The following is a 14,958-nucleotide window of genomic DNA, read 5'->3' on the forward strand; positions in this document are numbered from 1 at the left end:
AATTGAAAGCAATCATCATATGCCAAGAAGATACATGAAACTTTTTGAGTAAGTAGGAGTAAAACAAGAATTCTCATTATTATTTGATATAGTTCTAGAAATGCTGGCAATAGCAATAGAATGAAAACAAAATAAAAAGTATAAAAATAGTTAAGTAGAAGTTAAAGGTTTTCCTATTTATTGATGGTATCATCATTTATAATGGAAAAACCTAAGGAATCAGCAAAGACACTAATTGAGACCAATAACTTCTGCAAAATTGCAAGCTTCAAAATAAATTCTCAAAAATCTACTATATTTCTACATAATAATAATATTACAGGTACAATAATAAAAATATATCATTCTAAATAACTGAAAATGCATCAAGTCTCTGGAGATCAATCTGCCAAAGCACATGAAATACTTGTATTGTTTCAATTGCAAAATGCTTCTTAAAGAATTAAGGAACAATTTAAGTATCTGGAGGTTTTTTCAGTGCTCATGGCTGAGCTGCGTCAATGTAATAAAAATGACAATACTACCAAAGTTAATTTTATACCTTTAAGTTATATCAAAAGAATTCTTTATGGATTTTGGTAAAATGATGGCAAAATTAATCTGAAAAAACCCTCCAAAATATCTTATATTATCAAGAGAAAAATTATGAAAAGTGGTACAGATGAACAGGGAATAACACTTCCTGACCTCAAACTATATTATAAAGCAGAAATCATCAAAGCTATCTTGTCTTGGTTAGTAAATATAGAGAAAGATCATTGGAACAGACTAGACAAGGGAGAACCAGAAATAATATCACTCAATAATACTGTATTTGTCCAATTGGAAAACAAATTATTTTGGAAAAAATTCTCCATTTGATTAAAATTTCTGGGAAAACTGGAAAGTAATCTGGCAGAAAATGTATTTAGATCAACATCTTATACCACATTCAACAATACATTCTACTTTGATGCATGGCCTTAATATTAAAGATCATTTTATAAAAATAACTAAAAGTAATAGAGATCATATGATTCTCAGAATTACAAATGGGAGATGGATTTTTAATCAAATAAGGGATGATAGCAATTACAAAAAGATGAAAGTAGGTAGCATTGATTACCAGATTCTAAATGGATACCCGACCTTAATATTAAAGTGTATGCTACAACATATCTCTCTCGCAGTTATGCGTAGAGAAATGAATTCTTAACTATTCAAGGGATAGAAGCAATTACAAAAGATAAAATATGTAACTTTGATTACATGGAACTGAAAAGCTTTGGCATGTACAAAATTAATGCTCCTTGGATGAGAAGGAAACTGTTACAGTGGCAAAAAATTTTTGTATGAAATTTCTATGATAAGAGTTTGTTATCTAAGATATAGAAATAATAATTATACTTATGTATAATGTATATGTGTGGTTGTACATGCATGTGGATGTACTTATATGTGTAGAACCTAAAGCCATTCTTCATAGATAAGTGGTCACAGGGTATAAGCAATCAGTCATTCAAAGAAGAAGTGCAACTGATTCTATCTTGGTCTGGGAACAGGCCAGGTCAAACTATAAAATGTGTCACAAGGAGAGCACAGGCAGGTAATGAGTTTCTTTTTGCTTCAGTTTTAGGTGATCCTTTACCCATAATGACTTGTGTTTCCCTTGTGATTTGAAATACAGTACCATCTCTCTTATTCCAGTAGAACTCCTGTTACATGACTGTGTATGAAGCAATAAAGATAACTGATGAGAGCATATTGTCTTCATGGAGTTGACCTATTCCTTAGTCAGAAACACAGTTATGTAAATTCAAAGCTACACTAGATGCTCAGGAGAAACACTGTGGTTTTAGTTAGATCAGTAGGTCTTTTTGTCAGGATTTAAATGTTAAATAGGCTATCCCATCTGGAAGACTCAGCATTCTTTGGCAGAAATGCCTGTTGGAGTTTTCTGAGTATATTACCCCCTGATTTTGCAGATATATTTTTGAGATCATATACTTAGCTATTGTGTTTCAGAATTTTCCCAATATGCCAGAAGGAGGCTGCTTCTTAAAGCTTGGTTCAGGCAGAGGCTGCATAGCCATTTGTCAGGAGTGTCTTTAAGGGGATTTATGATTTAGGTTTAGAGACCATTGAAGCCTCTTCCAATTCTACTATTCTATTTATTCATACAAGCTCGGTGTTCCTTGTGCAAAGTCTGTTGTTGAAGTTACTGTGATGACTGCTGCTGCTATTTCATGTACATGTCTTGGAGTGGTCAACAACTGCCAATGAAGAAAGGAGTAAGGACAGTGGTGGCTATCTCTAAACAGATGATTCTTAAATCATATATTTCTTCATGTTAGTGAGATGCAACAGTATGTTTTATGATAGCAATAGGAAAGAATATGAGGACTGTGAAATAGAAATATTGTAAATGAGTGAGGACCCCATTAGTTCATCTGCTAAAGGAACAGTAAAGATAGAGGATTTAGAAGGTGATTTGTCAACTTTGGGTGATGATTTGGGATCAAGATTTATTTTCTTATTTTGGAGTGTGAAAGTAGATTAATTTATTTGTTCTGAATGCTTCTAGAATGCATTTTGGGAACTTAGCAGAGGTTTAACAGGGATATTATTGTTATTCATTTTGGTTTAGACAATATTTCACAGCTTTCATTGCACTGGAGTTTGTCAAGCTAGGAACAGAGGGACCTTCCAAATCAGGGCTTTGCTTGATTAGTGTCTCGTGAGGTGAGAAGGCCATAAATGTCTATTGCCTTGGAATCTTCTAACTTGTCTAGGAAATTTTTTAATGGACCAGGGGCAGGACATGTTACGTGAATAAAAAGTCCCAGCTGTATACAAAGTAGCCTGAGTTCATAGTTGATATAGATCATTACCAAGTGCTTAATTTTGGGGGGTATATTTTTCTTTACACTTGCCCTCAATTATAAGCCGATTCTGTTTGACTTTTAAGGATGTAATTATTGTGCTTTGCATTTCAACTTACATTTTGAGATTTCATTGTATTTTAATCTAAAAGTTCTCTTGATGAAGATGTTATCTTCATTTTGCACATGTTAAAGTTGTTATGAGAGGAAAGTCGAAGCCATTTAATCCATGATAGCCATGTAGTAAATTAGTCATTGGTGGGGATCAGAACTGAACCCCAAATGATTTGTTGTTAGTATGAGCAACACCCCTTTGCTACATTGTGGTTATGAACCACTATCTCTCTGATTATGTTTAATGCAGTCAGATCCTAGAGATATTGAAGAGTGTTGGGTATAATAGATAGAAATTGGCTGTGATATTAATGTGAGCATGGAAATGTGATTGTGTGGGAATCAAACCCAGTCACCCTTAGTAATAGGAGATGGAATTCTATCATTATATCAAAAGTACTTGAACTTTCTTGAAGTAAAGATTCATTTTATATATGTAACTGAGAGAGACTAAGTTGGGCATGTTATTAATTATACAGCCTTTGACATTAAAGAAGGTGAGTGTTGGTTTTTATCAGTCAAGGAAATGGGAAACAGAAGTTGATAACTTTCAAATTGATGAAACAGGCTGATGTTTCTAAGAAAATGTTTTCTAATTTTAATTTGGTAAATAATTGATCTGCTTTACAGAGGCGTTACTTCTATCACCTGAGCAACTGAGAGCTGTGAAGTGCACCACATCTACATTTTAAATAATTACTCCTCCTTGGCATGGAAAGAGCTTTTCCATCCATTAATAACAAGAAAATGAATGTTAGGCCTGCAGTAAAACAGATTAAACTGTGTTCCCCTTTGGATGCTTGACTGCATCTTTAACAGAGCTGAAATTCCTCTGGTTACTTAAATGCTGTATATTGAAATGTGATGGTGGTCTTGGGTTAATAGTTAAAGAAGTTTAAATTGGAATTTTTGTGCAGAAATTTTTCCCCTTGATCACAGCAAGTAGGCAGAATAACACTGAGTCTTGATTGCTTGATTGTTGGAAGTGTCTATAATACTTCACAGATGAACTGGATGGGCACCTGGCCTTTTTCTTGTCTTCTCTGTGAACCTCTGAATTGTCACTGCCAGGCACATACATTCAGGTCTGTTGTTGATGTTGTAGTCTCAAGGATTGGTTACCAGGTGTTTTTGTTTTTGTTTTTTAAGTTGGGGGTGGTTTTTATTGGAGTTTTGCTCTAGTTTACTCCATAATCTTATAAAGTGGTTCTTTTAACTCTTGGCATATTAAATGGATTACTCCCTGGAGTTTTAATTCTCTGTTTTTCAATCTCCCCCTCTTATTATACTTTGACTTTGTCTTTCAAGGAGTACCTATTTAAATTAATGTTAACAGAGTGATATGAAGTGTATTTTCAAACTCATGGTTATGCCAGGGTCTTGCTTAATTAATTTTCATGCCTGAGTCCAAGAACCAGAAATAAAATTCCCCCCAAATTTGCCATCAAGTTGAAATATATGATTGGCTCTTTTCAAGTCAAGTTAACAAGCATCTATTAAGTACCTATCATGTGCCTGGCACAGTGCTAAGCTATGAGGTACTTGGTACCTCATAAACAGGAGAAGGGGGCACTAAACAGTGTCAAATGCTTCAGTGAAGGCAGAGGATGAAGACTGTGAAAATGTCATTAGATTTGGCGACTAAGAGATCATTGGTAACTTTGGAGAAAGCAGTTTCAGTTGAGTGAAGCATGTAGAGTGAATTGCCAGCAATGGTCACAGTCGCTGTGTGACCTTAGAGGAAGTGATACAGCTTTATTTTCTCTAGGCCTAGGATAGAACCTTGGGGGATTTGCAAAATTTGTGGCTCTGACCTGGCTGAAGATCCAACAAAGATTGAGAAGAAAGCATCAGATAGTTTAGAGGAGAACTAGGAAAGAACAGTCACATAAACCTAGCGAGAAAAGAGTGTCTAGAACAACAGGGTTATTGTCAGTGCCAGAGGGCACTTCGGGGTTGAGAAGCATGAGGATAGAGGGAAGGCAATTAGATTTGGTGATTATAACATCATTGAAATAAAGTGCAGGTGTGGGCGTGGAGTTGCTTTTTTTCTGGTATATGCTTGTATTTTTCTTTTTTTTAAATTTAATTAATTTATTTTTAATTTTCAACAATCACTTCCATAAGCTTTTGAGAATTAAATTTTCTTCCCCCTACTTCTCTGCCTCCCTCCCCAAGACAACATGCAAACTGATATAGGCTCTACATATACATTTCTATTAAACATATTTTCACATTAGTCTTGTTGTAAAGAATTAGAACCGATAGGAGAAACCACAAGAAAGAAGAAACAAAACAAAACAGAAGAAAAAAAAGAGCAAGTAGTATGCTTCTATCTGCATTCAAACTCTGTAGTTCTTTCTCTGGTTGTGGATAGCATTTTCCATCATGAGACTTTTGGAGGTGTCTTAGATCCTTGTATTGCTGAGAAGAAAGAGGAGATCAATGAATTGGGCATGCAACTAAAAAAACTAGAAAAAAAACATTAAAAATCCCCAATTAAATACCAAATTAGAAATACTGAAAACCAAATTAGAAATTAAGAAAATTGAAATTAAGAAAACCTTTGAATTAATAAATAAAACTAAGAGCTAGTTTTGTGAAAAAAAAAACCAATAAAATAGATAAACCTTTGGTTAATTTAATTAAAAGAAAGAAGAAAACCAAATTAGCAGTATCAAAAATGAAAAGAGCAAATTCAACACCAATGAAGAGGAAATTAAAACAGTAATTATGAACTATTTTGCCCAACTGTATGTATTATTCTTTTTTTATGATTTCATTCAGATTCTTTTTTTTTTTTTTTACCTGTTTGGTTTATTTTTGCTTTTGTTCTCTCTCTCCCTCCCCCCAGTTATTTATTTATTTAGCTTTACTTTTTAGCATTTAGAACTCAAAATCTTGTGAAAGTGAATTTAGAACTCAAAATCTTTCATTCTGATTCTTTAAAGGAAATGGTGTATTTAGCAGCCATGATGCAAGTATTGGCACGATAAAGAGTCACATTATGGAATGATTCAGCTCTGAATTTTTGAATGCTGAATAGTGACTATCTTTGTTGTAACAAGACTGTCACTTGCTTGGTTCTGTCTTTGCCATTTGGCAGGCATATATGTTGGAGATTGGGCAGAAAAAAAAAAGGAAATAAATGCCTTTTCCTGTGGAGATTTATTTCCTTGATTGGTTAATAGACCTTTTATTAGATTTTTATAAGTAGAATTTCCTCATTAGTTGTAAATTTAGATTATATTATAATGAGATACCTGTAGAGGTTCAGAAGCTTTTTTAGAAGTGTTCATAAAGCCAATAATGTATTTAGCTTTTTATTTAATTGGTGAGTATACATCCCTTCTAGTGAAACTTTAGGTATTCTTGTTGTATGTTTGTTTAGATTTCTATAATTATAGTTTTACAAATAAATAAAACAATGCATATTGGCTTCAAAAGACATAATAAAAAGAACAAAAATACAGAAGAGCAATTGTTATTATTTGTCCTTTTGATTGAATATCATCTTAACAAGGCGTTAATAAAATTTCCATTTTTTAAAATTAAAAGAAACCTCCAAGTCCATTTAGTGCAACCAAAAGCTGGGGGAAAAAAGTGAATAATGGTCATTCAGCCTTTCTGTAATGTCACTTCTGTAAATTGTAGTAATATTAAGATTGTCCAGCTGGTGGCAAGTGATAAATTGTTCCCATTTGTTTTTTGCTTGCTAAAACTAAAAAAACTTTGTTCTTTTAGACGTTTGGGAAAGGATTCATCCTTTTGATATGATACAAAGCCATCATTGTTAGGAGACAATGGTGTCAAGAAAAGCACAACCTGATAATTTGTTCATTCTTCTCAAATATTGACTAGTTCCCTATGTTAACATATATCCAATTTTTCAGAAGTTATACTTAAAAACCTACCTATTTCTCAGAGACAATAATGAAGAATAGCTAACAGAAATTATTTTAAAATTGTTTTCAAGAATCACCAGATTATTTGTTCCAGTAGATTGAGAATTATTCACAATAGTAGGTGTTTTTTGGACAAAGGACTTGTCATGGTATGGGACAAGAGCACTGATTTGAAGTTGGACTACCTCTCAGAATTTTAGAAATTTACTCACATTCTCTTACCCTAAGCTCTTTCATGTGTAAAATGAGGGATTTAGGTTAGATTCTCTCTAAACTTTGTCTAGTTCTGCCCTGTGATTTAAATTTTGCATGTTGTGCCTTGCACATACAGTATATAAAAATCTACTTTACATATAACACATGTTTAATACATGTTTGTAGAAGATTTTGATATCTTAATCTATCTCAGCCAACCAGTCACTAAATCACTAAACCCTCTTTTATATAATAATTTTACATCTAACTATTCATTTGCAATCATCACTGGCAAGACTCAAGGCCAAACATTTATCATTAATATTGCCTGGACACTAGTTTGATCCTCCTACATTATCTCCTGATTAACTTTTTCTGTATTCTAATTCCTACTTTACAGTCATGTCCCCTTAAATGCCTTAAAACATGCTGTCATCATAGTTATCTTGCTAAAATTCATCCTGGTTTCATCATTATTTATGATATAGCATTCAAAATCCTTAGATTTGCATTTGAAGTTTTTTTAAAACAGTATAAAGCCAATCTTTCTTTTTTCCTCTTTTTAAAAATTTATTTATTTTTAGTTTTCAACATTCACTTCCATAAGATTTTGAGTTTTAAATTTTCTCCCCCCTCCTATTTCTTCTTCCCCACCCCCTAGACAGTATATAATCCAATATAGACTCTACATATATATTCATATTAGGCATATTTTCTTAAATTGTATTATAAAGCAGCAATCATCAAAACTACTTGGTACTGGTTAAGAAATAGAGTGGTAGATCAGTGGAATAGGTTAGGTGTGTAAGACACAACAGTCAACAACTGTACTGATCTACTATTTGATAAATCCAAAGACTCCAGCTTCTTGGATAAGAAATCACTGTTTAGCAAAAAACTGTTGGGAAAACTGGAAAAATGTATGGCAGAAACTGGGCATAAAACCAATGTTTCTCAACATTTCACCTCCCATAACTCCCTATTGTGATTTTTCTGCTTCTGGTAGATATTGATCTTTAGTTTATTACCTTCTGAATAGATCATTACTGTTTCTGTGTTCTTTGCCTGTACTATTTTCCTTTCTGGAATGTACTCCTCATCCTTTCTACTTACCTAATGCTTATGTGTCCTTCAAGGCTTGTCTCAAATCCTACCTTCACCATGATTTCTAAGCCAACCGTATTTTTTTCCCTTTATTTATTGTCTATCATGGGAGGAACCTTAGAGATCATCTAGTCATTCTCCTATCTGCAACTTGCTAATACTGCTGATATCTAGCATATTCTTGAATATCTTTCGTAGCAGGATTTAGTTAGCTCCTCCTAGTTTATCTTAGAACTATAAATTGTTAGGAAGTTCTTCCTGATGGTGCTTTCCCTCTGATTACTCCTTTAATTTCTTCATCTGTTCAAATGATGGATGAAACAACCATGTCTCTATTCTCTTCTTTTCTCTGCATTAGTTATCCTGAATCCTTCCACTGATTCTTCTATGCCATGGTTTCCATTTGTCTGAATTTCCTGCTTTATTCCTAGTTTATATACTAATTTGTTCAAGTACTTTCTAATACCATTAGTCTTACTAAATAGTGTATAAAATTTGCCCCCTTTTTATGTCTCTGCACCTAATATTCTCAGTGATATTATGAGCTCCCTGAAAACAAAGACTATGTCTTGTATTTTTTGTTTGCATCATAGTCCACAATGTCTTGTACAAAGTACTAACTCAATGAGTTTTTGTTGATAGTAGAAGAATACAGGGCTAGAAGGCCTGTTGTGTGATCTTGTGTGAGTCACTTAATCTCTCTTGCCTAAACTGATATGAAAGAATTCCTTTTAACTAATGAGATGTTAGGTTTCTTTGAGCTCTTAATATATGAGCCTATAGTGGATTGATTATGAAATTCCTCCATCTTATAGTTTCATTGCTTTCCTATTTTTTTTCTGCTCACAGCATTATTGATTTAGAGCAAGAAAGATCCACAGGTACTATCTAGGCCAAACCTTTCATTTAACAAATGAGGAAACTGAGGCCCAAAGAGGTTAAATGACCATTTCAAAATCATGCAGATAGATAGCTGGTGGTGTTTAAACTTGGGTCCTCTGATTCCAAATCTATTGGTTTTTTTTTCCCCTACTATACCATACTTTCCAAATTTTTTAATGTTTCTCTATCTTTGTACTTTCTTGTGGTTTGTTAGAAAGTCACCCTTCCCCAAGTAGTTTTTATGGGACTAAGCCTCACTGAAGTTGTAGGTGTCTTTTGCTGCTATTACCCCGTGTCATATTTTATTATTAACTACAGTTAGTTATAGTTGACTTTAAGCCTCATATCCAAGAACAAATAATGAAGGCAGTGGACACAGATGTGGCCCAAACATCATGGGTTTTAGTCAGTGGGGTAGAAGAACAGATAAATTTTATCTTTTGTCCCTTTAGTCATATTTATTCTGCTTTCAGGGTGTTTGTCAGGGTTTGAGCTTGAGATTAAGTGGCCCCTGGCTGTTAGGGAATTATCAAAATATTCAATGATGTTTTGCTGCATGAAGCCCAAGTGATGGTATTAACTTATGGTAGTTCTTTGCTCTATATCTACTTTTAAATATTCAAATTTGATATGACAGCTATATTAATCAGACTTTTTGTCACAGTAATGTTACGACTTTATAGTTTCAGGGATTTAAGTCTTTTCTTGAATTTCTAGAGTTTCATTTTTGTGATTTATCTATAATCAAAAAAAGGTAACCATTTAATAGATCATTTAAAAATTAGCTTTTATATAATTATATTGTTGGAAACATTTGGCTAGATTATGTATTTTTATAAATGTGTGTATGTATATATACATTCATGTGCATACAGACATATATTTCTTTATCTGAGTCACTTTGGAGGCAGCGAGGTAGGAGAACAGACTCATATTATGTTCAGAATCTTATTTTTGAAGGGAAATTTTCTGTTGCCACCTTAAACTGAAGATTACATGACTTGCATCTCACTTCTGTGTGCGTAATGAACAAATGTACAATTAGGTAGGTGTTATAAATAGGATGTGGTAGAAAGGCTTAACCTACTCAGGTTCCCTAAATTTTACAGCAAATGCCCAACAGAGATTTGCTACTCTTTAATTTTGACTTTGGGGCTAACCAGCTGACGCCTGGTTGTAAAGACTTATGTTCCTACAAGGCTGAAAAAGCCTTAGTATTTCATCTCCGCCTCCCTTGTATTTTGGAGAACATTGTGTACCATGAGAAATTTCAATCCCACCCTTTGGTTCTATTCTGATCTATCAAACTGAGGTAGAGAAAGAAGAGAGAGAGGAGAGAGAGAGAGAGAGAGAGGAGGAGAGAGAGAGAGAGAGAGAGAGAGAGAGAGAGAGGAGAGAGGAGAGAGAAAGAGAGAGGAAGCTCCTAGATAAACATACAGCAGCGCCTAAACTCCTAATCACTCAAGGTTTCCGCTTCCAGGCCCTATAATTAGAAGTCCTTCTTTTCCTTGTATTCCCAGTTGACGCAAATGCTTTTTGTGGCTTGGCACCTCATTTGGGGCGTGGGTTTAGTTTATGGCCAGGCCAGAGTCTGGTTTAGTCTTCTGATACTGCAGAAATAGCTCTCAAGCCGCAGTTTACATCCGTACTACTTTTTCCTTTTATGTATATGTTCTGTGTATTTTTTAAGTCTTTTTCCTGAAAGAAGCTTATTGTTTCCCCCAGCAGAGTGCGTGAAAAAGAGGAAGTTATAAATTAAAAGAAAGCATATGTATTCTTGGGCCTACATGAAGCTTAAACCATTTCTTTTTGGAACTATTCTGGGAAAAGTTTAACTAACCTCTTCTGTGGATAAGCACTATCCATAATTAAGCTTTGATATACCTTTCATTTAATGGAAAAGCAAATCAAAACTTGAAATCAGATTCATGGAAGGTAATAGCTATGTTGTCCCATAAATTTTTGTTGGACTATATAGTTGTAAGAATTTGAATTGTTTTATTAATGCCAGATTGAAAAACAAGCAGGAGAAACCTGAAGTTATTCTTTTTTCATCTGTGACTATACATATATTAAACATACAACAAGAGAATATTATTTTAGTCTTGATAAGGGACTAGTGTGGATCTTCCTTTCAGTTGAGTGCTAACTGTGAGGCTTACCTATAGCTTGTAAAGAGTCCCAGTCAGAGTCATCTGTAGCTGATGAATTTTTGCAAAGAAAACATAGAAAAGATTCACATTCAGCTTACTCTCTTGTTGGTATTATATTTGCACTGTAGTCTTTTAAAACTATAGAAAATATTTTTGCGGAGAGACAATGAGAAACTCAGTAGTTGAGTTGTAACCATTGAAACTTGTTACTCAGCTAAAAGTAGAAGAGGAAGTTGAAACATCGCTTTCAAAAAGAGAAGAGACTGATATGACAAACTTCAGGCACGTGAATGAAGTAAAGACAGGGGAAGAATGTTCTTTAGCATGGAATTCTATTGGAGGATAACTAAGGAGGCAATGTATTAGGAGCACTTAGATGAGCGTGGGCTTTTAGATAAAAAAATGGGAAGAGAGACATGCAGGGAAAGTTTTCTTTCCCTAAAATACAATCTCTTGGACTCAGGCTCGAGTGATAGAGTTCATCTAATGAGATGCCTTGGCTTCAGAACAGTGACACAAAGCAGGATCCTGGATTAGCCATGCAAACAGCCAGATCAGATGGAGCTCATCTTTCTATTTTAATGCCAACTCCAGTCTTCCTGCAAATGCTGTATAATCTTTCACCCCTTTTCTTTTTCAACAAGGAAGTTATTTTAAAAATTAAAGGGTGAGCAAAGGAGGAAAACATGATCAATGTGGAACAGAAAAGCATGTGGATCAGATTAAAGTCCCAGATATGTGGGCCCATATCAATGCATTTTTTAACAAGGCAGATACTGTGTACATCTGACCTAATAACTGCACACCTTAGAGTCATGATGTTTTAAAATGGTTAATTTGGAGTTTCACCTTGCAGGTTTTCAAATTCAAGCAGCTGTTATATTTTGATAACTGCACAGTGGAGATGCCTTTAAACTATGTTTCCCTGTGATGCTAGGTGGTTGTGTAAGATACAAGACGTGAGTCAAAGATTTCAGACAGTACAGAAGTACCTGGGCTTTGCTGTGTTCACACAGGAGCCTTGAAACTTTGAGCATTCATCTTCAAAAGTGAACTCTGTAAATCTCATTTTCATTGACTTTGCTTCTGCTATCACACACTCTCCAGTATGTCCTTTTTAGGATCTCTTTTCTGCCTTTTTAATCAATTATCTAGTTTTTACACCTACTCCATTTACTGTGGTATGAAGGCTGCCTTTACTTTGGATGTTGCTAGAACTGGCACCACACTAAGGGCAGCTAATGCTGCTAACTTTTTTATCATTGATATGTCACCTGTTGACCAACTAAGACAAGGCAAAGAATAGTTTGCCTTTTATAGTGGAAAGAGGGCTGCATTGAGAGTCTGAGGACTTCAGCTCAGATGATGCTACTGTAGATTTAGAGCTGGAGTGGACCCTGTAAGTCACTTGTGTCCTGCCTCTACTCCTTATCACCTGTGTGACTGTATGCAAGTCACTTAGCCTCTCTGGATCTCATTTTACTCATATGTAAAGTAAGTGGGTTTAGCTAAATTGAAGTACTGGGTTGAATTCCCTTCCAGCTTTAAATCCTATGGTCCTTAGTGTGATTTTGAAGAGGAATATAGACTTTTTAAGAAGGGAAAGGAGAATTTACAATTGAACAGGAAATGAAGAAAATTACCAAAAGCTATTTTGCCTTATTTTATCCTAGCCAAACTGATAACACAGAGAAATGAATGAATACTACAAAAATATAAAACAAATGGATTAACTAAAGGGGATTTATTTTATATGAATAATTTGACTTTTCTGGCCCTTTAAAATCAGATTAATAGTTTATTATGTTGTTGGGTTCCCCCTGCACTTTCCCCCCAAGAATGACATAGAGCAAGGATTTTCACCAAGTAGTAACCTCCCAGGATAATGGCTTTTTTGTCGTTGTTTTAATAGTATTCAATTTTTTCCCCCAGTTACATGTCAAGAAAATTTTTTAGCATTTATTTTTACAAGATTTTGAGTTCAAAATTTTTCTCCCTCTCTCCCTTCCCTCCCCCATTCTGAAAATGATAGGCAGTTTGATGTAGTTTATACATGTGCTTTCGTGTAAAAAATATTTCCATATTAATCACAGTTGGGAAGAAGTAACAGATAAAAAAAACACGAGAAAGAATAAAGTAAGTGAAAAAATATGCTTCGATCTGCATTGGAGTTCATCAGTTATTTATCTGGATATGTTTAGCATTTTCCTTTGTGAGTCCTTTGTACTTGTCTCAGATCATTGTGTTGCTAAGAAGAGCTGAGTCATTCATAGTTGATCATCAGACAATGTTGCTGATACTCTGTACAATGTTTTCCTGGTTCTGCTCATTTCACATTGCAACAGTTTGTACAAGTCTTTCCAGAATTTTCTGAAATCGGCCTGTTCATCATTTCTTATTGCACAGTAATATTCCATTATATTCATATGCCACAGCTTGTTCAGCCATTCCCCATTTGATGGGCATTCCCTCAGTTTGTAATATTTTGCCACCATGGAAAGGGCTGCTATAAATATTTTTGTACATGTGGGTCTTTTTCCCATTTGTATGTTCTCTTTGGGATCAGACTTAATGGTAGTATTGCTGGATCAAAGGGTATGCATAGTTTGGTTGCCCTTTGGACACACTTCCAAATTACTCTCTAGAATGGTTGGCTCAGTTCACAACTCCACTAACAGTGCATCAGTGTCCCAATTTTCCCACTTCATCTCCAACATTTAGCATTTTCCTTTTTTGTCCTATTAGCTAGTCTGATAGATGTGAGTTGGTATCTCAGAGTTGTTTTAATTTGCATTTCTCTAATCAAAAGTGATTAAGAGCACTTCTTCATATGCTTGTAGATAGCTTTGATTCATCTGAGAACTGCTTGTTCATATCCTTTGATTATTTATCAGTTGGGAAATGGCTTGTATTCTTATAAATTTGACTCAGTTCTCTATGTATTTGAGAAATAAGGCCTTTATCAGAGATACTTGCTGTTTCCCATCTTTCTGCTTCGCTTTTAATGTTGGTTGTATTGGTTTTGTTTGTACAAAAGCTTTTTAATTTAATATAATCAAAATTATTTTATATTTTGTAATGCTCTTTTTCTCTTGTTTGGTCATTAATTCTTTCCCTCCCTACAGATCTGACCAGTAGACTATCCCTTGTTCTAATTTGCTTATGGTATTACCCTTTATGGCTAAATCATGCACCCATTTTGACCTTATCTTGGTATACGGTGTGAGATGTTGGTCTATACCTAGTTTGTGTCCTATTGTTTTCCAGTTTTCCCAGCAGTTTTTATCAAATATTGAGTTCTTATCCCAAAAGCTGGGTTCTTTGGGTTTATCAAATATTAGGTTACTATGGTTATTGATTACTGTGTCTTGTATATGTAACGTGTTTCACTGATCTACCACTTTACTTCTTAGCCAGTACCAGGTAGTTTTGATGATTAGTGCTTTATAATATAATTTGAGATCTGGTATTGCTAAACTACCTTCTTTTATATTTTTTTCATTAATTCCCTTGATATTCTTGACCTTTTTTCTTCTAGATGAATTTTATTATTTTTTTCTGGCTCTATAATTTTTTTTTGGTAGTTTGTATGGCACTGAATAGGCAAATTAGTTTAGGCAGAATTGTTATTTTTATTATATTAGCTTGGCCTATCCATGAGCAGTTGATAGTTTTCCAGTTGTTGAGATCTGACGTTATTTGTGTGAAAAGTGTTTTGTAATTGTGTTCATATAGTTCCTGGGT

The 14,958-nt window shown here is 34.3% G+C and overlaps 1 protein-coding gene across 9 annotated transcripts in view; it reads left to right on the plus strand.

Annotated features, from left to right (window-relative positions):
• BCAS3 (BCAS3, microtubule associated cell migration factor) overlaps positions 1–14,958 on the plus strand; it is a 781,854-nt gene that overhangs the window by 244,462 nt on the left and 522,434 nt on the right. The window lies entirely within an intron of this gene.

This window comes from Vombatus ursinus, unplaced genomic scaffold (genome assembly GCF_900497805.2).
Source record: "Vombatus ursinus unplaced genomic scaffold, bare-nosed wombat genome assembly UNPS02014797.1, whole genome shotgun sequence".
NCBI lineage: Eukaryota > Metazoa > Chordata > Mammalia > Diprotodontia > Vombatidae > Vombatus > Vombatus ursinus.